The 20,915-nt window shown below is 47.5% G+C and overlaps 1 protein-coding gene across 1 annotated transcript in view; it reads left to right on the forward strand.

Annotated features, from left to right (window-relative positions):
- The window catches only part of LOC138453641 (pantetheinase-like), a 395,191-nt gene that overhangs the window by 121,773 nt on the left and 252,503 nt on the right, over window positions 1–20,915 (forward strand). The window lies entirely within an intron of this gene.

A 20,915-nucleotide genomic window follows, 5' to 3' on the forward strand; every position in this document is an offset into this window, starting at 1 on the left:
GTAGCGTCTAAAGACGCCACCGCGTATATCGGGGGCCTGTTTTCGGTGCTGTATATGACGTGGTGCAGCCTGCGCAGGTTTTCAGTGATGGAGCGCCCAGGCACATAGCCCGTTTGGTCCTGGTGTATCAGTAGGGGGATCACTCTACGCAATCTCTGCGCTAGCAGGGCCGTTAGGATCTTATTGTCTACATTTAACATGGAGAGGGGCCTGTATGAGCTGCACTCCGCACCGTCCTTCCCAGGTTTCAGAAGGGGAATGACAACGGCTTCCCTCATGGTTTCAGGGAGGGTGCCAGTCTCGTAAGCCTCATTGAACACTTGGGCCAGTAAAGGGGCTAGAGTCTCCTCGTATGTCTTGTAGAATTCCTCTGGGAGACCATCCGTGCCCGGGGATTTTCCAGACGGCAGGGATCTAATGGTTGCCTTCACCTCATCAGGTGTGATGGGATCGTCCAGGGCTTCCGCCATCTGCGTGTCTAATCTGGGTAGCTTAATAATATCCAAGACATCTTCTATTTCGATGTCCTTAGGGGATCTGGTTTTGGAGTATAGGTCTTGGTAGAAATCGGAAAAGACTGAGTTTATTTCTGTCTGAGTGTGCGCAGTGGTGCCATCTGGTTTCCGAATGTGGAAGATAGGTGTCCGGGGGGTTTCCCTCTTATAGAGCCAGGCTTATAGTTTTCCGGGTTTGTCCCCCAGGGCGTGGGTTCCCAGGGCCTCCGAGTGAGTTAGGCAGGTTTATCTAAGTTCGATCTCCCTCTGCAGGTGTTCTAGGGTTGAGTCAGCCTTCCCCTCCGGATCTCCCAGCTCTTTTTCGGTGCACTCTAGTGAGGCTATGATGGATCTTTGAGCTCCTCCCACCGTTGCAATCATGACCACCTTATATGCTTCCCACACCGTGCCTATACGCCTCACGCTATTCAGGTTCGATTGCCAATACTGTATGTGCTCTGGAAAGCTGAGTCGAGTAGGGCCTCGCTCCTGAGCCTCCAAGTGGGCACCGGAGGCCTGGGTGGGAGCACCTCCCAGATGATTGCTAAAGGAGAGTGGTCAGATAGCACCCTGGGCAAGTAGTGTGCTTCCCCAAACTCGGCCTGTTGCTCTTGGCTCACGAATATGTAATCTAATCTGATGTGGACTGCGTGCGGTGGGGAGTAGAAGGAGCATTCCCGTTGTTCCGGGTGTTGCTCCCTCCACAAATCTTGGAGTAGGAGCTAATGTGTTAGTGTGGTTAGAACTTTGGCAGGAGGGTATGGACGGGTGTGTCTGTCATCTGATCTGTCCTTACGGGGATCAAGAGTGCAGTTGTGATCTCCCCCCATATCATGGTTCTATCTCTGTAAGGGCTGAGCCGCGAGTATAGTGAGCGGAAGAAGACTGTGGCATCATGGTTGGGTGTGTAGGTGCTGATTAGACATACCTCTTTTACCTCTATGGTGCCATGTGCCAGCGCCATCCTCCCCTCGTCGTCCGTTTTGGTGCCTGCCTACTTGATGAGAATGGTTGGGCTGATCCAGATCAGGACCCCTCTGGCATAGGAGGAGTAAGAGGATCCTATTAGGGTTCTGCGCCAGGTCTTGGCAATTGCTTCTAGCTTTTTTGTGCTCACGTGGGTCTCTTGGAGCATGGCAATCCCATCTTTTTAAATATGCTTGTATGCGGCGTTGCTTGACAAAGCTGTTCATGCCTCTGACATTCCATGTCATAATTTTGATTTTGTCAGCCATGGGTGCCGGGTGGTTGAGCATCCGAGCGAGGCATCTCTCGAGGCTGTTCTTTCGCTGAACTGTTCATGAAAGCTCCTAGTGGTCTTGGTGTTTCCCCCTTTAGGTCCCCAACTTTAGTGCCAACTCGTTCCCTCCCCCCATAACTTTAAACTCCCCAAACCAAAAACAGGTCCAGTGAGGTTTCCCTCATTATGACTGTCCCGTTTCCGCTCCGTTTGACCGCACATGGTCTCCTGGTGCACTACGGGCGGGTATATATACCCCGATAACTTCAGGGGGTAGAGGGGTGTTCGTCTTCGGTGTCGCTCTTTGAGGAATCATGCCAGCTGCGCCTAGCTTTGGCCATTTTGTTCCCTTATTCTGCGGGTTAAGGACCCTGCTTGCGGCCCTGTGCTATGACTCACCGCAACCTCTGCCTTTTCACATCGGCATCCGGGATCTGTTCCCCGTCCATCCATTTCCGGGCCTCCGCTGGGGTGTCAAACAAAAGAGCCCTGTTGTTGTGTATCACCTTTAGTCTCGCCGGGTATAAAAGCATGTATTGCAGTCCAGCCTTTTTCAATCTGGCTTTTGTGTATATGAATTGTGCTCTCTTCATCCATCTGAACCTGGAAGGTGTAGTCCGGGTAGATAGCTATTTTCTCAGAGTCTCTCTGTATCTGGCCCCCCGATCTGGAGAAGGCCAGGGTGGTCTCACGGTCCCTGTAATTAAGCACATTTGCTATCATCGGTCTAGGCGCGGTGCCAGGGGGAGGCTTTTTCGTGAGGGATCGATGGGCTCTTTCGATCGTGAAGCCTTGCAAGAGTTTTCCAGCTCCTATCTCCTGTAGCAAAAGGGTCTCTATGTAGTTCGTGGGGTCTGATCCTTCGATTCCCTCCGGCAAGCCCAAAAGTCGGATATTATTTCGGCGTGCCTGCCCTTCGGCTTCCTCAGCTCTGTCCTCCAGGTTCTTCACCCTCTGTTGCAGCACGTCCACATCTTTTAAGAGCTGTGTTTTAGCTTCAGTGTTTTCTCGCACCTGGACTTCCAATGTTTCGGTCCTGCTGGCTAGGGAGCGAACATCTTGTCGTAGTAGGCCTAGATCTATGGCCACTGCATCGATTTTATTTTCCATTGTTGTTTGGAACATTTTGATGGCTTCCAGGATCTGAGTGTTGCTTGGTTCAGTTGCCCCCTCAGAGGGATCCGGCAGCGCCTTGGGGGATGTCTTATTTGTGGTTTCAGATCCTGTGGGCCCTCAAGCAGTGTAGGTGTCCATGGTGGTTTGGTGCTGTTTGGCCCTTGCTCCTTTCGTGGACATCCCAGCCAGGTTGCGGTGGCCTTGCTGGGCCTGCACTAGGTTCCAAAGGACGAGGGGGTCTGTTCGATGGGGCACCGCTTACTAGTGTCCGGGGCGGGCCGCTCGGCTGTCTGCGCTCGTTCGTGCTGCACTCGACTTCGGTGCTGCCAAGATGTAGAGGAGGGCAAGTGGGGCGCTCACCTCCACCGCTCGCCTCTTCTGTTTCTCACTTGCCACTGCTTCTCCGACACTTGTCCGCCCCCCTCCGGAGCAGGCTCTCTGGCGGCGACCCTGCGGGCCCCGCGCACCTCCGCCACTTCGCGCTCTTCGGATGTTGCCTCTTCCGCCAGGGGTCTTCTGCCGGTCCGGATCTATGGACGTGCCTTTTCAGCTCCCAGAACGGGGCAGTGTGCTCCCTCATTCCGGACTCGTGGGCCTCCGCTCGGCAGGTTGCGGACTGGGGCCGCAGCTCAGTTTTGGCATGCGCAATGATATGCAGGCTAATGCCTGGGAGCCGTCATCTTGGACGCGGCTTCGAGGTGCCGCTTCGTGAGGTGTATCGGTTCCTCCGGGGCACTCTCGGTCACAAAACTCCATCTGGGGCTTCCTGATGTCTTCTGCGACGGGTATGGTGGCTTACAGGTACCTAGGGCTTCTGTAGTGCATGAAAAGCAGCTTATTGTGGGCACATCGCGCGGAGCTCACCCAAGACACGTCCTCTTCGCATGGCGGTTAGCCACGGCCCCCCTGTCCCCACATGTTACAGCTTTTGCTACCGTCATCACGTTGGGAGCAGTCGCTTCCCTGTTCATGCTCCTCTCGTAGGTAGCACCACTCGCTTTGTGGACTATGGCTCCTTTCTCCCTCCTGGTCTCAGGGTCGACTGCTGGGCACCCGACCCCTCAATGTTCATCAGTGGTTGTGCCACTAGGGAAGACTGTTTGCTCTCTGTCTGTTGTCCGTTCCTGACCGGAGCCTCTTGCTCAGTCAGCGTACCCACTTCTTGGCCTTCAACTAGCGGGCCTCACTCTGGTTGCGCCACTGCTGGCTCCATGGCTTTGCGTAGCTTTGCCCCTCCAGGACACCTCCACAGAGGTATGCCTCTGCGTATTGTAGATTCTCCTCCCTCCATAGGAGTCACATACAGCAAGGAAGGTCTCCCTCCATTCACAGTTCTTTCTGTGACTAAATACGTGATCACAATCAAAAAAGGTATGACCTCCTTGACGGCAGCGTTCAGTTGAAACTCAGCATTACTTGTCTTCCTGAGTAGATATTCTATTTTTTTTTTATTTTTATTTTTTATTTGTATATAATCTTTATAGATGTTTTAACAAAAAAAAGGAAAAGCCGTTTCTAACTCTCGAAGTTCGCACTATTCGGTAGTTAGTTCAAAAGAGCCGGTGGAGCTTTGCATTTAGTCTGTGTGGGAAGAAGCTCGTTAAAGATGTGTTTCATAATGTTTATGGTGGCCAACTGCCATGCCTGTTTGTCTCCGTCCAGCAGTTTGTACCAGCACGTTTCTTCCTTTTGGAGAGTAAAGTTTGTAAAAATGTCTTTCAAGTATCTGTCACGAATTTCTGTCGTCGCCGGACAGTTCAAAAGTAAGTGGCGTATAGTTTCCTTGTCCATAGTGGACTTGCAGAAACGGCAGCAGCTGGACAAAGATTGTTGTCTAGTCGCCAATATTTGCGTTGGTTTCTAGAAGATTTAGTCTAATTTTTAAGAAGTCATTTCGGGCTGCTCTGTTTGGAAATAATTTCAGAAATGGTTGAATGGAGTCAAGTTTCTTAGAGAAGGGAGGGAGGTGACTGCTAAGTTTATAGTTGGAGGCAAGGTCATTGGTGTTAATCCAGTCGAGTTCTTTAATTTTCTTGACAACTCTGACTGGATTGGTAATTAGATCTTCTGTATTGCAGGCAACTGAGTCCAAGATGTTCAAAACTTTAATTTCCCATCGAGTGAGCATATGACAAGTACACAGCCGGATTTCTTCGCTTATCAGATGGTAAGCATATGGCGTATCTTTCTGTATGCATTTCCGGTAGAGCATAACACTGTTACAGTCCACAATTGCTTTTAACGAGGAGAGAGTTAGTTCGCGTCTGATTACTGATATCGAAGTTGTTTTCGGGAGGCCCAAGATTGGACGCCAGAAATTTGCTTCTAGTTTTGGCCATAAATCAAGTGGAAGGTTCGGCATTGCTTCAACGCCGTATGTCAAAGATGGAATTTTCTATTTTTAACATGCTTTAATCTGCCAGTTTCAGATTTTATCCCCTTCCACATACCTATAATTTCCTCCCGATTCCCAATGGTGCATTTGTCTACTGCACATGTAGATTATCTAATCATAGAGAGCCCTGCCAAGATATTAGCAACATTTGTGCTGAATATGATTTGATTTAGATATTGTATCTATTTTGTTAGGATAGATTTATTTGCATAATGATGTTTTCTCAGCCACTGGACCATCCCTCTGCAAGGCGATTACTGTAATGATCAGAATTAACAAAACAATATACTAATTTCTAGACAATTACATGACATGACCATTCAAAAATGTCTAGTAACATCGCTCCTTTGAACTGAGAAGTGTTTCCATTCTGTGAAAAGTTTAACGTGAAATTTCACTAAAGGACCGTTAAAAAAAATATTTCTTTGTTGTACAGTCCCCCTTATATGGCTGACACCTGGATCCGAACACAACGTCGGATTAGTGGTCAACCAATCCTTAATGTGGAGAATGATGTCTGTTGTCAGTATCTAGCTGACCATAGCTGCATGTGCCCAAGCCACGCTTTGTGCAGCACAGCCGGAGTGTTGTGCCACAATGACAATCAACAAGCATGCATAGGACACTGGTGGGCATCGCCACACAAAGAGGTCTGCATTCCAACACATGTCCTCCTCCCAGGGTGCCAGAGTCCCATGGAAGAGATATGATGCCGAAGATCCTCTTACTTGTGAAAAGCATGTGCACAGAAGTATATGCCGTCTGTGGTGACTAAGTTGGTGTACTCCCTCGATTATGGGTGCAGAAGTATCTGGTGGTAGGCCGAGCTCTTCTCAAGGTTGGCATACATGTTCTTTACCCCCCACCAGACTCCAGAGCTCCGAAATCTTGGGGAGGGGGATGTACATTAACTACTATGTTTGAATTAAAACTCCACATGGCCACACACATGCATCCATCTTCATTCGACACTAGGACAATAGGGGAATCCCACTCTGTGGATTCCCCTTCTTCATATATGCCCCGCTCTTGAGATTTTCCAGTATTCTCTTGAGAAGAGGTATGATTCAGACATTATGTTAGAGGGCATAGAGTCCATTGTCAGTCTAATGTGATGTTGGAGGCAACTGAGTTTCTATGTAAAAACATGCAAGTACCTTTCCACAATGCCTGTGCTGTCCCTATGTTCAGAATTTTCTGTGATTTGTAGGACCTTATTATCTCCAACTGTATCCATCCTGCCATCCTAGAAGTGAGCCTTGAAGCTCACTGTGGTGCTCAAATACCGTTGTATGCCCCCGTTGTATCCCGAGTAGTATCCCAGGTCAATGTCTGCAGGCTTAAGTCCAACAATTGGCTTGAGCTCATAGTCGTACAAATCTCTGGCGATTTCTGGTGTATTGTGACCCAAAGTGCTTGCACCATCACTCCTCTTTTTAGGACATCAGCCTCTGGGGTGAAAGCAACATTTGAGGTCATAGTCACTTCTCCAAGGACAATTGAGGGTTATATCCAATCACCCATTGGCTGATGGATCTTGGTTGACCTCTTGAGTGAGGGCCACCTTCATCATGATCAGTACTGATTTCTATGAGTGGCTTTTGTTCTCACAGACTCTGAGAAAATGTCCTCCTTTGCTGTACCCAACACAAGTTTTGACCATATCTCATTGCAATCACTTTCCCTCTGCCCTTCTTATTTTTATCCATATGTAGGGGCAGAACTTCTCCACCTTTGAGGAGAGTACCGATACTCAATAATGTTGCCACTGTTCCACATTTCCTTCTCCCAGCTCAGTGTTCACACTTTCTCATGTGAAACATTAAAGCAAAAAAGTACAGCAGCACCCAGAACAACATACATGCTCACTGTTGTGACTCAAGCATGGCCTGCGCTGTCACATGTTGCTGCCCAAGTGATCACAGCACGTCTCTAACCAGGACGGCTGTGATCACGTGTAGTTTGTTAATAAAAGAGGCTTGCCAGTTATTTTCACTCTTAATCTGGCTCCTTTGTCTCATTCTGTTGTGTGCACTGTAGCTGGGCCCGGCCTCCCCGGGGCCCATAACAACTGGCGGCAAGGGTATAGACGTAACGTTTGTCTGGCTCTCTGTGGTGTGGAGCTCCCTGCGCATGTGTATCCTGCAGTGTGGTTGCCCCCTGCCACATCAGTGTGAGGGTTCCCCCTGATAGCGGTGCTGCTTTCCAAGCTTGCCACTCACATGCCGTTTGGGTCCCGTTGAGGGCCCACAACAGACGTGTGCATCGCTTCTGCAATTGGTAAAGGAAAACAAAAAGCAACATGTAACGTCGACGACAGGAAGGGGCAACTGTCCAACCTGGCAGCCCGCGATCTGCCTGCTGACTCCTGTGGCCCGCTCATTGCCTGCCCACGCTCCCACCTGGAGGATCCCCTCGATGGTGGAGCACAGGCGTCTGAGTTGAAAAAAAGGGACTTGCAGCATTCCAAGTAAGGTGTTCCATGGCAGCAGGACGTCGACCGCGCTCTCAGCAGGGTGCAGTGCGGCTACTGATAGGGCTACAGTGCAAAAAGCCCAGCTGGGGAAGCCTGCAGCAGCAATGCGTGGGGCTGGAGTGAGAGAAGAGGACAGCAGCCATACAGCAGACCAGACCACAGGTCTGGTACACAGACCAGTGGCTGTCTGTAATGAACCTTACTGACAGCTAATACAGTTACCTTGAAGGGGGCCCAGCTCCATTGCTTGTCCACCAGTGGGTGACACTGCCCCCCCCCTCTCAAAAAGGGGAAGAGGCAGGTTATTGGAAGTGTACCCAGCCTGGTGCAATCGGGTAGAGGAGCACCCAATTACATTGGCCTTTCTGCCGCAGCCCTCGAGGGGTGCTTGTGCGGCAAGGCCGTCAGAGGGACTTTGTTGCTGCAACTAGTGGAAAGCAGTGACCAGACACAATCAGACCTCTTCTGCCGCGGCCAGCAGGAGGGTGCTCATGTGGCAGGGTTAAAAAGGGGCACCAGGCGGTATGCCAGTGCAGGAATGTTAGCAAGGGCCCATCATGCAGCGAGGCTCAAGATTTGCCGCAAGTGATAGAGGTGCCGAAGCCCAAGGGGGTGGGCTTGCAACCCCAGGGCTTCTGACCTTCCAGATACCGAGCCCAAGCCCAATGGGTATAGTGCAGGATCTACACATCGTTTCACAGCCACCCGGTGCCAGAGTTTGACATGAAGGAAAGTCCAGCAACCCTGGGCCCGAGCTGGGCTCACAGGCTGAAGAGGCAAGACGTGTTTTCCAGAGTAACAGATGATGCAAAAAAGAAGACACCCTGCTGTTTTATGCAGGGAGTGAGGGAGGTCAATAAGCTTTACAGAGTCCTTCCTCCAGGCGTTGGGTCGTATCAAGCTGTGGAGAGGGCACTGTCCAACTACTTTGCACCAGTGGTCGGTGCTGACTAAAAAAGATTGCAGCGCCGACAGGCTGCTTAGGGGCCCGCTGAGTCCATTGACACGTTCTATACCCGCCTGTGCCAATTAGCAGCATCGTGCGCACATGTAGACGAAGGAGAGTTGAGAGGCCAGATAATTAAAACATGCTGGTCAAATACGCTGGGAACCGAGATCCTGGAGGAACCAGGAATCCCCCGAGTACGAATCCTAGAGCTACTATGAGCCCAAAAGCGTGCCAATGTGCGATCGGCCCAGATGGAGGTGGCGATGAAAAGGCATTAAGTGGAGGAGGTACACACCATAAGGACACTGTGAGAAACCAAAGGGTGTCTCACCCACTTGTCCCCGAGAATCTATCAGGTGGCCAGGGCACGACCATCGCCTTTGGATCCAGTCCCTGGGGGTTGACCAGTGTGGGAGGATCACCTGGGTGAGGTGCCTCCGGGGAGTGGGGTTGAGGCAGCCGATGGTGAGATGCGATATTCCCCCCTTTTTTGTTCACTAAACCCATCCTATTTTTTAGGATTCTCTGAGGTCCGAACCCCCCCGTTTTTACTCAAACACTGGGCCAAAGAAGAGGGTGACTGAGAGTAGCAAAACAAACTTGTATACATTGTACTGGACATGTCCCGCTGATCGGATCAGGCAAAGTGTGGCACTTTACTAAGTGCATACACCTGATCCCAATTAGCTCTCCTCACTCGGATAAAAGGCGGAACCTAGAGGCACACTCTGAGCAAGGCGGAACACGAGTAAGAGCAGAACTTCCGGGGCAAAGGTGAAACTACTGGAGCATAGTGACAGACCAAGGGACGAGAGCAGCGGGTCAAAAACCTCAGAAGTTCCCTCCAACTACTAGCCGTGAAAGACACGTGAAGAAGGTCAGATCCCAAATCAGAAGGCTGCATTTGTTCCAAAGGTGCCAGCGACCCTCCCGGTTGAATGGTAGAGTTGGTGAGGCGAGGCCAAGCCTGTGGTACTAACCTTGACTTGTGAAGTGGAAATCATAAAACACGAAAGAAACGCACATAGCTGGTGAGTTGGCAAGTGACCTGAGAGACCTGTGTGTGTTAAAGAAAGATTGAAGTGGCAAACATTATATCGCTAGTGAAGTCTGCACACGTGTGGATGAGACACGAAGAAAGGCAGACGTGTGAATGAACTTTGAAGAACAGACTGCTGTGAAATCAACGATACGGAGTAACGGAGGGGTCTAGCAAAAGGAAGTAGCCCACTCGAAAGTCTCAGTGAAAAGTGCATTGTTTGTAGAGATAAAAGTGAAAGAACTGCAAAAGCAAAGAAAGCTAAATTAACCCTGAGAGAAGGGGAAAGTAAAATGCTGAACAGTGAACATTGAGTCAAAGTGGTCCTACAGAGGTCTGTAAAGAAAGCCACGCACATTCGAAAGTCTTCAACATCCGAAAACGGTCTGAGCCTGATTGAGAAAGACCCATAAACGTAATGAGCTTGGGTAAGGGAGTCTCCTTGCAAGTATTGTGGAACTTTGTTGTGAAAGGTCTGACCCTGACAGAGGGGGACCAGCGAGAGGTCTGAGCCCGACAGACGGGGACCCATGTGAAATTTGTTGCGAAAGGTCTGAGCCCGACAGAGGGAGATCAGCGTGAACCTTTAGTTGAACATTGTTTGAAAGGCTGGGAAGAGAGACTTTAACGTGAAAGGACAGATGGGCCTTGATCCATGTCTTGAACTGTTTTTATGTTAGAAACGCGAGCCAGAGTGGGTCATCCTGCCTACAGGGACTGTCGTACTCCGTGTGGTCTAACATGGGGAGCAGAGCTGATTCAGCCACATTTATTTTTTCGAACACTGATTTTTCCTTTACATACATTTCTCCTTTATACACTTTTTGTACAAGAGATAGGGCACGCATTAGGTTTTGTTAGCATAGGCCTTTTTGATTTGACGGACTTCACTAGGCCTGTTTATTATTTGATGGTCGAGACCACTCCCAACTTAGTTATAGGGCACAATAAGAGGTTTCCCAAACCCAGAAACTTTAATAAAGATTTTACAAATTGTACCTTTTGTGTCAGTGTCATACTTGTGATACCATGCCTCCCCTACAACACAGAGCAAGAAGGCCGCTCCAATGACATGGGATGGAAGTGGAGCTACTCCAAGGAAGGGTAAGGATGACGCACACCAGAGACTGTGTGAATTCTGTGGAGAGAGGTTGCTACATGTAGGGCTCTGTCCGGCGGTGGGGTGACGGTGTGGCTGGTGCCAAGCAGGACATTATTCCAATTTCTGCAAGGCACCCTCAGCGTCAAACACTGCAGCTAGTGGGCCTGAGCCCTAGAGAACCAGGCGGGTCGTAATAATGGCCAACATGACACTCATCGCAGAGAGCGGCAGCTGAACGAAGGATGATGGAGGGGAAGGCAGGAGCGATATGGAAGTGGTAGCCCTAGTTGAGTACGAGAATGAGGAGGTATTCTTCAGTACATAGCAACTGCAAGGACCCCCAGCACACAACCCATTGGCGGCAGAGAGGAAAAGACACAAGAAGAGGGCAAAAAAGGGCTGGGCCTGCCACCGCAGAAAGGCTAGAAGCCAGGGCTAGCTGCGCAAAGGAACTCTGCAGCTGAGTCTTGTTGAAGTTATAATGGTTATGCTAACATTTTGTGTTTCTACTCTTGGCATGAGATGTTGTGACTTAAACACTGCTACGTCACGTGTTTCTGCTCAAGTGATCACAGCACGTCTCTAACCAGGTCGGCTGTGATCGCATGTAGTTTGTTAATAAAAGAGGCAAGCATGTTCCCGCTCACCAGTTACTTTTAAACTGACTCCTGTGTCTCATTGTGTTGTGTGCACTGTAGCTGGGCCCGGCCTCCCCGATGCCCATAACACCCACCACCCAATCCACTGGCACAAAGTACAGTCTTGCAATCCAGCTCTGTGAGTCGGTGTTGAAGGGTTGCGATCTGTTTTCCTCTTGCAATTGTGTTTAACTGTAACGCAGCAAGCATTTCCTGCTGATACTGAAAGCAACGTATCTGGATTGCTGTATAGTGGCTGTCACCATCGTTGTGCGGCAGACTGTGGTGGCGTGTCAGAGACCCTCCCCACAAAAGCGCTGTTGCAGTGAGAAGCTCAGCGAAGGACAGTCTTACAGTTTGTTGTTTGTAACTGTAGCTTGAGGTACCAGGAAGAGTGAACAACTGTAAGCTGTAGTCCTGTGTTTTCAAGTCTCATTGTTGAACGACAGGAGTGCGACTGAGTGCAGTAGCCTTGTAGCCTGGACGGACTGGAGAAAGAGGGCTTGACAGCTTGGAACGCCTACCCAGCAATTAGACTTTGCACTACATGAGAAGGATATTGAATTGCTGCACCTTGTGTTAGTCGGCGCAGTGTGAAATTATTTGTGGGTGCTACTCTTTGAGCAGGGATGACCTAGTCCTAGAGAGTGGCTAGAATAGTTTGTAATCTACGTAACTGGAATATGGCGACCCGAATAACGCAGACAAATTGCAGTCTGTAAATGTGGTAAAGAGTGGTAAGCCGGTTGCCATGGGGACTGATGGCGAATTCTGGGTCAAATAGTCGAGCTGGTAATGGAAAAATTACAGAATACTTTCATCAAGTAAATAATGTGGACTGCAATCGTCAGCCCCAATCAGATATTAATAAATACTCGGCTAACTTATCATCACATATGCGCATTGATAACAACTAATTCCTGAATTTTTGCTATTTGCTCCAAAATGAAGCCAAATCAGCTAGCTACCCAACTGAATGCCCCTAGTTCTGGACATGATGTGGACGATGCTCTCTTAGTAGATCAGCCTAATGATGTGTCTCCCAACATATATTTAAAACTAGAAATGAGGATGAAATATCGACAGACTCAGGATGACTGGGGGAGAATGTTCATTAAGAAGCAGTGAACTTCGCCCAGAAAATCCTATTGAAGATGACCTTGAAGATTCTAGAGGAGGTTGATTGGAACACTTGTACCATAGATAGACTGGAAAAAAGTCTGATAACTTCAAGTAAAGGAAATTAGATAGTGGACCGAGACCGAAATTGCTCTTGAAAACAATGATGGTGCTGACGCTCTATCCTCTGGGGGTACTGAAGGACGCTGGAACCACTTATTGTAAATGAGGATGGTAGTAATGCAGTGATGGAAATCTGTGGAGCTTCGGTGAATAACTCCTTCCTGTCAAGGAAAGAGAGACGAAAACTAAAAAGACTAAAGAAGCGAAAAGATAACAAAGGAGACATACAGGAGGAGGAAGTGGTGTCTTTGGGGCATGCCCAGAGTGTATGGGACCACAAGACATTGAAGAAAATATGTAAGAAAGCATGCAGACATTCAAAAAGAAAGGCTAAGGGAGATATAAAGACTTCAGGGATTTTGACAAGTTGGTTGATAAACGACTCGTCATTGGTAAATAAGGATGCTGAAGATCCCCTTTTCTCACCTGCATCAGCATCTTTTGAATCTAACAGCCTGTAGACCTGGAATTGTCGGGTAAACCTGAGGTCTTGGGGCCTTCTTCCCAGGCCATTTATGATCAGAGGTACCGTCTTATGGAAGTGAAAAGGGTAAGATTCAGAAATGTGAGTACGGAGAATCGCCAGGCTTCCGATATTACAGTTAGCTGTCTTTTCCCGTATGGAAAGAATATGCTGCTTAATTGTTCAAGATTGCTACAACTATTAGAATGTTAACCTTCCTTGAGAGCTTTAACCAACAAAGACTTTCACCTCGTGGAGCAACTAGAGCTGACACGATATCCAACAACAAGGGTCCATTGTTGCTTGTACGAGGCGGTAAAAACAATAAAAGAACATGCTCCCTCTTTACTTAAACTTGGATATGACATTGATCAAAATTGGATGGACATGGGTCCAGATGAAAGTAGTAAAAATTGTGATATTAGAATGAAAATAACAACATAATATAGGGGCCGCTCCGTGACAATGATGCAGTCACAAGCTAGGGAGGTTGTTGATAATGAAGAAGGGGGACGAGAACTCGTGGGACTTGCTCTCCTCGTTCTTGCCAATCCAGCCAGATAAAGACCATGATGTCTGAAAATTCAAACTTTGGAACATACTTTGCCATTCCATCCCTTAAGGGAAATAATGGGCTCAAGCAAATTGTTTGGGGCAGTGGATGTTATAATGCTGCAAGAAACTTGGTGGATGACTACGTGAGGTTTTTCAATGCAGCTATTAAAGGAATGGTAGGCCGCCCTCTAGGGGATTTGATCACTGCATGTCTTAATACATATCAAGCGATCAAATTAAGTATGGGGATGGAGATACTAATGTCTTGATTTGTTTTTCTTATCATTAGTCCAAATCTATATTGTTTGTGAATATTTATGATCCACCGGGGGCAGTGCTACTGAGCGGATTAAAATGTATGTATATGAGGTAATTGCACATTGGGTGACCCTCAATGTAATGGATTTTGTTATACTGGGCGGGGATTTCAATACATGGGCCCTCATTACGACCCTGGCGGAGATCCATGGTGCAATTTGCACCATGGTCCATGGCGCAGAGCTGCCAACTCCGCCATGGGGGTTGGCGGACTCACCGCCCCATTCCGACCTTGGCGGGGCGGTTAGTCCCCAATCCCCATTTACCATTCCCATTTTTGCCCCATAGGGTATAATGGGAGTGGGGAAGGCGTTAATTACGCCACCGTAAATTACGGTGGCGTAATTAACAAGAGGTCCCGTAGAGCCATGGATTTTTCCGCCCGGAAAATCCGGGCGTAAAAATCACCATGGCGCTACGGAAAGTCGTGATCTGGCGGAGAGGTACGCCATGCATTACGCTGGCGTATACCCCTCTCCGCCAGGGTCGTAATGAGGGCCATGGTGTTTGGAAAGGAAGGATCTGATAAAACCTCTCACCCCATTGAAGGTCAAACAAATGGATATACTACATATAAGAGGTATGGATATCACTGGATGGATTTTTGTAGGGATCTAGAATTAATAAGGCCAAATGGTAAGATTCTGGGGGATATTCCAGCATCTATGATGTGGAGCAAGTCATCATTAATTGATTACATGTTTACGAGGAAACAAGGGGTGAATCAGGCAATGTCCCTACTTCTGAAGTTTAATTTGTTCAGTGATCACGTTATATTATCTTTAGAGGTGAGGATGAGGAGGATGGGGAGTATAAGAAGGTGAGGGAAGTAGAGATAAATGGTGGGTGGGGTCAAATTGGTTGTACTGACTGTAATTTAGAGGTCATAAATCAATGTATCAGTGATTATGATGATAATAGCATAAACCCTTTTCAACAGTGTGCTCGCAATTACATTTTGAGGTGGATGATAGACCTGATGCCCGCATTTCTTCTGAATGGAAATGTTATCATTAGTAGGGACTCAAAAAGTAATGCAGGATCTTATTATAAGGCTATAGATATGCATAGAGACGAATGAGGCAGGACATTCGAAGATGTAATGTGATCTATACTGACCCTGACTACATCTTTTGAAATGTTACAAGAATAAAGAATTAAATTGAGTTGGAACCCACAAGTGCTCGAAAATAAATAAAACATGGCAAAACATGTATTCCATCCTAAATAAGGGTGACAAAAAATTATGGAGTACTTTTGTTAGACTCAAGAGTGAGGAAAAAGATCCCTTAATAAATATTATTGATGGGGAAGAATGGTGTAGATCTACCGCTTTAAAATGAAGCGTGGGTAGGATCTACAAGCTGATTGAAAACACTTCCGTAAAGGGCCCCCAGCAATACTCTTCTTGCTAGATACTGAGAAAGCATTTGACTGGGTTGAATGGTCCTTCCTATTCCGTACTATGGAAGTTATGGGATTTGGCGTATCCTTTCTACAGAAAATCCGGACCAATTACAATAACTGACAGTCAGACCTCTTAAAAATAGCTAACCCTCCCAAACAATTTCACTAAGGAGAGGCACTAAACACTGGTGCCCTTTGTCCCCACTCCTCTACGCAATACACCTGGAAACGTTTCTCAGTAAAATTAGATCTTTGGAGATGATTAGAGGTGTCCCGTTCGGGGTATAGGATCACAAAGTGATGGTATTCGCAGACAATAAGCTCCTCTCACTTATGGACACAGAGCACTCACTCCCAGCGGTCATCCGAGAAATAGTCATTTGGTGCAGTCGCTAGATTGAAAGTAAACATCACCAAATCAAAATTCCTCAATTTATCGGTTGAGGGGAATCATTGACACGGGCAAAGCTATTCATCTCTTTCCGTTGGGCACAAGGGGACATAAGCCTATTGGGGGTGACAATCACGAAAGCTCTGACAGGGCTATATGGGGCAAATTACCAACCATTGCTAGAAGCCAGCAAAGCACAGCTACGTTAATGGGGCCCATTAGCTAACTCATGGCTAGGGAGAATCAACACCATCAAAATGGTAGTTCTGCCTGGAATACTTTATTACTTCCAGGCTCTCCCAGGGTGTTCCCCCAATCTTTCTTCCAAACACTAAACAAAATGCTCTCCACTTTCATATCAAACAACAAAACCCTGGGGGTAGTGCTGAAAACACTAATGGCCACAGTGCACGAAGGGCAGTTGTGTCTTCCAAATTTGCAATATTACTATAGGGCAGCCCAAATGCAGATAATCAGGGAATGCCTAACAGGGTCCACAGAGAAAAATCTGGGCAAGAATGGACAGGGCAGTGCCAGGAGTGCCCCTGGAGGAGGTCCTCTGGCTTAACAAGGTAGACAGAACACTAAATATTCATAGAAGCACCTTTAAAGAACTGGCGGAGAACACTTGGGACAACCTATCAAAATCACATGGGATCACCTCGTGCCCCTCACCTTTTACTCAGTGGCTCCACAATCCCCAATTCACCCCATGTTTGGTACGAGGTGCTTTCTCCCGTTGGAAAGTGTCAGGGTGCGTGAAGCTGGGCTATATGTTCACGAGTCAAGAAATAAAAACATTTGAACTATGTAAAACCAAATTAGGGCTTTGCAAAGGGGACTGGCTGCAATATCTGACGCCAACACATTGGTTAGCGGAACCGTGCAACAAAGAAGCGACCATTGGACCCCCAACACTGTTCCAGAAATATCTGTTCACTAATCCTGGAGATAGGAATCTTATATTAGCCATCTACAAATGTTTAGCAGACAGCACCCGTCAGATACAGGGGACACACAGGAAAAGATGGGAAGACACAAAAGGGGGGCCATTTCGCAAGAGGAGTGGGAGAGGCTTTGGAGAGACATTTCTAAACGTACACAGGCCAAATAGACAATGGAAACATGGCTTAAGGTCATGACCCAGTGGCACTACACTCTCATGCGCCTACACACAATCAGCACAAATACACCTCAATGATGCTGGAGAGAATGCAACTGGTTAGGTGATTGGGCCCATGTCTGGTGAAGCTGTCCAGTCTTAACAGGGTTCTGGGGAACAGTTAATGACAATATGAGGAAAATGCTTGGTAGTCGGATTAAAAGAAATATTGGGGCATTTTTGTTGGGACTGCACGATCCCAAATGTGGATCACGGCCGAAACCAAGGCACAAAGTGTACACAATTCTGAACCTAGCATTGCTGCTGGTCATTGCACAAAAATGGCGATCAAGAGATCCCCCAAGTGAACAGGACTGGATTGCAAAGGTCTGGAACATTGTAGCGTTGAATTGGATTACTTATTCTCTCCAAGGGGACCACTCCAAGTTCTCGCCTGAATGGGAAATGGTCCTGACCTTTTTCCATGAAGATTTTAAAGAATTGTACTGCCCGCAAAGATTACACTTACTGGGAATCGAATGGGCTTCCTACACACAAGAACTCAGCATGTGCATCCGCAACCCATATGAACAAGGCGGGTCATGGGGGACAGGAGGGGATTATGTTTAATGTTCTTATACACGAAAATGTCAATAAATATACATAAAAAATAAATTGAGTGGGAGAGGACTATAGACTCTGTGGTGAAGATTTGGATATTAAGTTTGAATTAGATGACATTCTGGGGATAATCTGTAAATTGAATTCTTCCCTGGCGCTATGGCCAGATGGGATTGCAAATATAGCAATGAAAAAAGATCCAGAGAGATGGGCAAAGACCCTACTGGCTTTATATTTAATTCAGTGAAAACAATGTTATCCCAAAGTCATGGAAGGAATCTCACTTAATCCCCATTTATAAAAAGGGAAATACGAAGGACCACATTTATAGGCTTTTCTCTTTACTTGAATTTGCCAGCAAAGTGTTTTCTGCATTAGTGCTTAAGGAAATTAGTGAGTAGGTAACACAAGCATATATTTTAATTATATTCTAGACAGGTTTTAGGCGAGGCTTGTCAACTGTTTATAATATCTTACTATTAAATAGTATAGCACAAGCAAGAAGGAAAGAGAATTCCCCTCTCCATGTAATATTCATAGACTTCACATCTGCTTTTGATTTGGTCAACTGGTACAGGCTTTAGAATAAATTAAGATGCCTAAATATGCCCTGCAACTGACTTTATGTTATCCGGCTTTTGCACTGTGAGACGAGGGCTAAGGTGCAGTTGAATAGCATGGGTGCTTTTACTAATGATATACCCTTGAGGAAGGGGGTAAAGCAGGGTTGTGTACTGTTGCCTATGCTTTTCAGTCTGTACTTGGCTGACTTGGATAAGGTGTTGCGTATAACTAATAACTATCCTCCAAATGTAAGGAACACTCATGTCCTGTGGCTTGCATACGCAGACGACGTTGTCATTTTGGACCATACTTTGTAGGCTTAAAACAATAAAACAAAGAAACAAAGTAATGGAGCATTATTAAATTATGCCAAAGAGAATGAGATGATTGTCAACATGGAAAAGAAAACTTCTATATATATATATATATATATATATATATATATATATATATATATATATATATATATATATATATATATATATCCAATACATTTGCATTCCGTTATCACATCTGACATTTACATCACACAGTGCTTACAGAGGTTCTGCTACTGGCTGAAATTGTCCATGCTGTTCAATGGTCCCCCCCCTACGTCTTTAAGGTAACAGTGAACGTAACCAAACATCTTTGGGTCTGCTCCTTGTGTGTACCAGTCGTAAGAAACCTATGTGCGTCCTCACTTCCTTTCCCCCGGCATCGTCTGCTCAGGTGGCCAGGGAAAGGCCATCTCTTTTGGATCCCGACCCTGGTGGTGGATATGCGAGGGAGGATCACCTCGGTGGAGGGATCTTGGGGAATGGGATAGGAAGTCCTTGGGTGAGACATGGTATCCTCCATTCCCTTTTCACAATGAACCTGTCATGATGCATACCCCCGGGCAACCAGACCAACTCCATCAGCCCCGGGAGCAGGCATCATGTCGCCTTGAGAAAACCCAGCAACCCCTGTTAGGGGCTGTCTGGGTTCAGTCCTGGTGCCTATGGCGCCAGGCTCATATGGGACATCAGTCATAGGTGCACACTTACCTGAAGCAGACCATGCGGCAAGAAGATCCAAGCCCATGTGAGGCCTGGAAGGGACTACTTTACCTTAGGGACTATTTTGCTACTCGGGTGTGGTCGGGAAGGAATACCTACCTGGGACTACTTTGGAGGCTATTTAAACCACGCCCGAAGGGCAGCACACACTTCGCGTTATTCTGCATCCAGCAGCGTAACACTCACCATGCCAGCAGCAGCATCCAGCCTTCTGCCACGCCCGCCTCGAACCTGGAGCACCTAGAAAGAAGGAAAGAAGCAAAGGTTAGAACAAGAGTATTACCTGATTTCTTACCTGATTCCGGATTCATCGCATCTTCAAACCAGAGGAAAGACTTTGTTTTAAACACGTCGCATCGCCCGCAGCAGCGCCGCGCCAAACTCACTGTTCCACGCAGCATATCTTCGATCCGGCTCTGTCTCCATCTTTACATCGCCGAATCCCGGCACCTAAGGGGGACAAGAAACAACAAGGTGAGCAGAGGGAACAGACAGAGACAATCTCTTTAGCCGCCATATACTTACCTGATTTTACCACCGGAGGTATAATTCATCAGCACGCCACATCTTCTTATTCATAGAGTCAAGCATTAGCTGTAGTTCTGAGGGTGCAGTCACTGATTGCTGCTCTGTAGCGCCTGTTCCGTGGTGTGATGTTTCCCCATCTCTGCAGGGGGTGGATTTGGTGAACGTATCCAGGGAGCCTGCTTTTTTCCCTCCTCCAGTTCACCTCATCATGACTTTAGGCTTGCTGGGTGGCAGGGGGCCTCCTGCTTCAGATATCTTCGGGCACTGTATAATCTGGTAGCTGCTGCCCAGTGCAATATTCACTTCTAACCACATTCTCACTGGCGGCGCCCGTTCCAGGCACTGTCCTCTTTCATATTCCTCTGGTCCAGGACCGCTGTGTTATCACTTGACATTCAGTGACAACCCCACTTTCTACCCCTTGCTTCCTGGTTACAGACTGATGTGGATTGAAATGGAATCAGGGGCCCGCCAAGTACCAGAGTGCTCGTCCCCTCACAAGGGTAGGTATTGGTCCTAGTTATACTGAGCAGAGCCGCAGCTCCTGCAGCAGCTGCCCGTGGCCGCCTCTTCCTCCTCTCTCTCGTCTTGCGACTACCGTGTCCTGTGCCCCTCAGTGGTCGCCACAGTTAACCAATGATCAATGCGCTGCTCACTCTCAGTGACATGCTGAAGCACTAAGCTCCGGTACACATCAGGGTCTTCCCGGACGCTCTGCGATGCCAACCTCGCTGCGTTTTTTGGCAGCTGATCAGGCCGCATGTTGTTCTGGCAGCCACACAAACAGATCTGCTCACAGCAATGGGTTTGGGAGTTCTGGATTGCGGGTCCGCTTTGCGAACCTGTTCCGCTTGCCCAGAATAATATTTTGGGCCAGCCATCTGCGATTTCGGCTACATATTTTGTCGCCTCAGAGCAGAGATTTGCAGCAAAGCAGCCACAGCACCCCCAAAAGACAAAGTAAATGTGTTTTGGAGGGAAAACCCCTGACCTCTCTGGAATTTCTACAATGGCAGGGAATATAGAGAGGGTTGGGTATTATATTTGTTTAGGAACTTACATTGTGTCTAAGGTAAATGGTTCAAAATTAGTCATAGGAGAGGTAAAGCAGTGTCTACTATTGTATTGTATTGTGCTTGTCATTTATATAGCACCTTTTACCATTGCTATAGTCTCAATGTGCTGATATTGGGAATGCCCTTGGTGGACCGAAAACCAGAATGTTTGTGGTAATG

The sequence above is a fragment of the Ambystoma mexicanum genome, chromosome 4p (genome assembly GCF_040938575.1).
Source record: "Ambystoma mexicanum isolate Mex_15411 chromosome 4p, UKY_AmexF1_1, whole genome shotgun sequence".
In the NCBI taxonomy this organism is placed as follows: Eukaryota; Metazoa; Chordata; class Amphibia; order Caudata; family Ambystomatidae; genus Ambystoma; species Ambystoma mexicanum.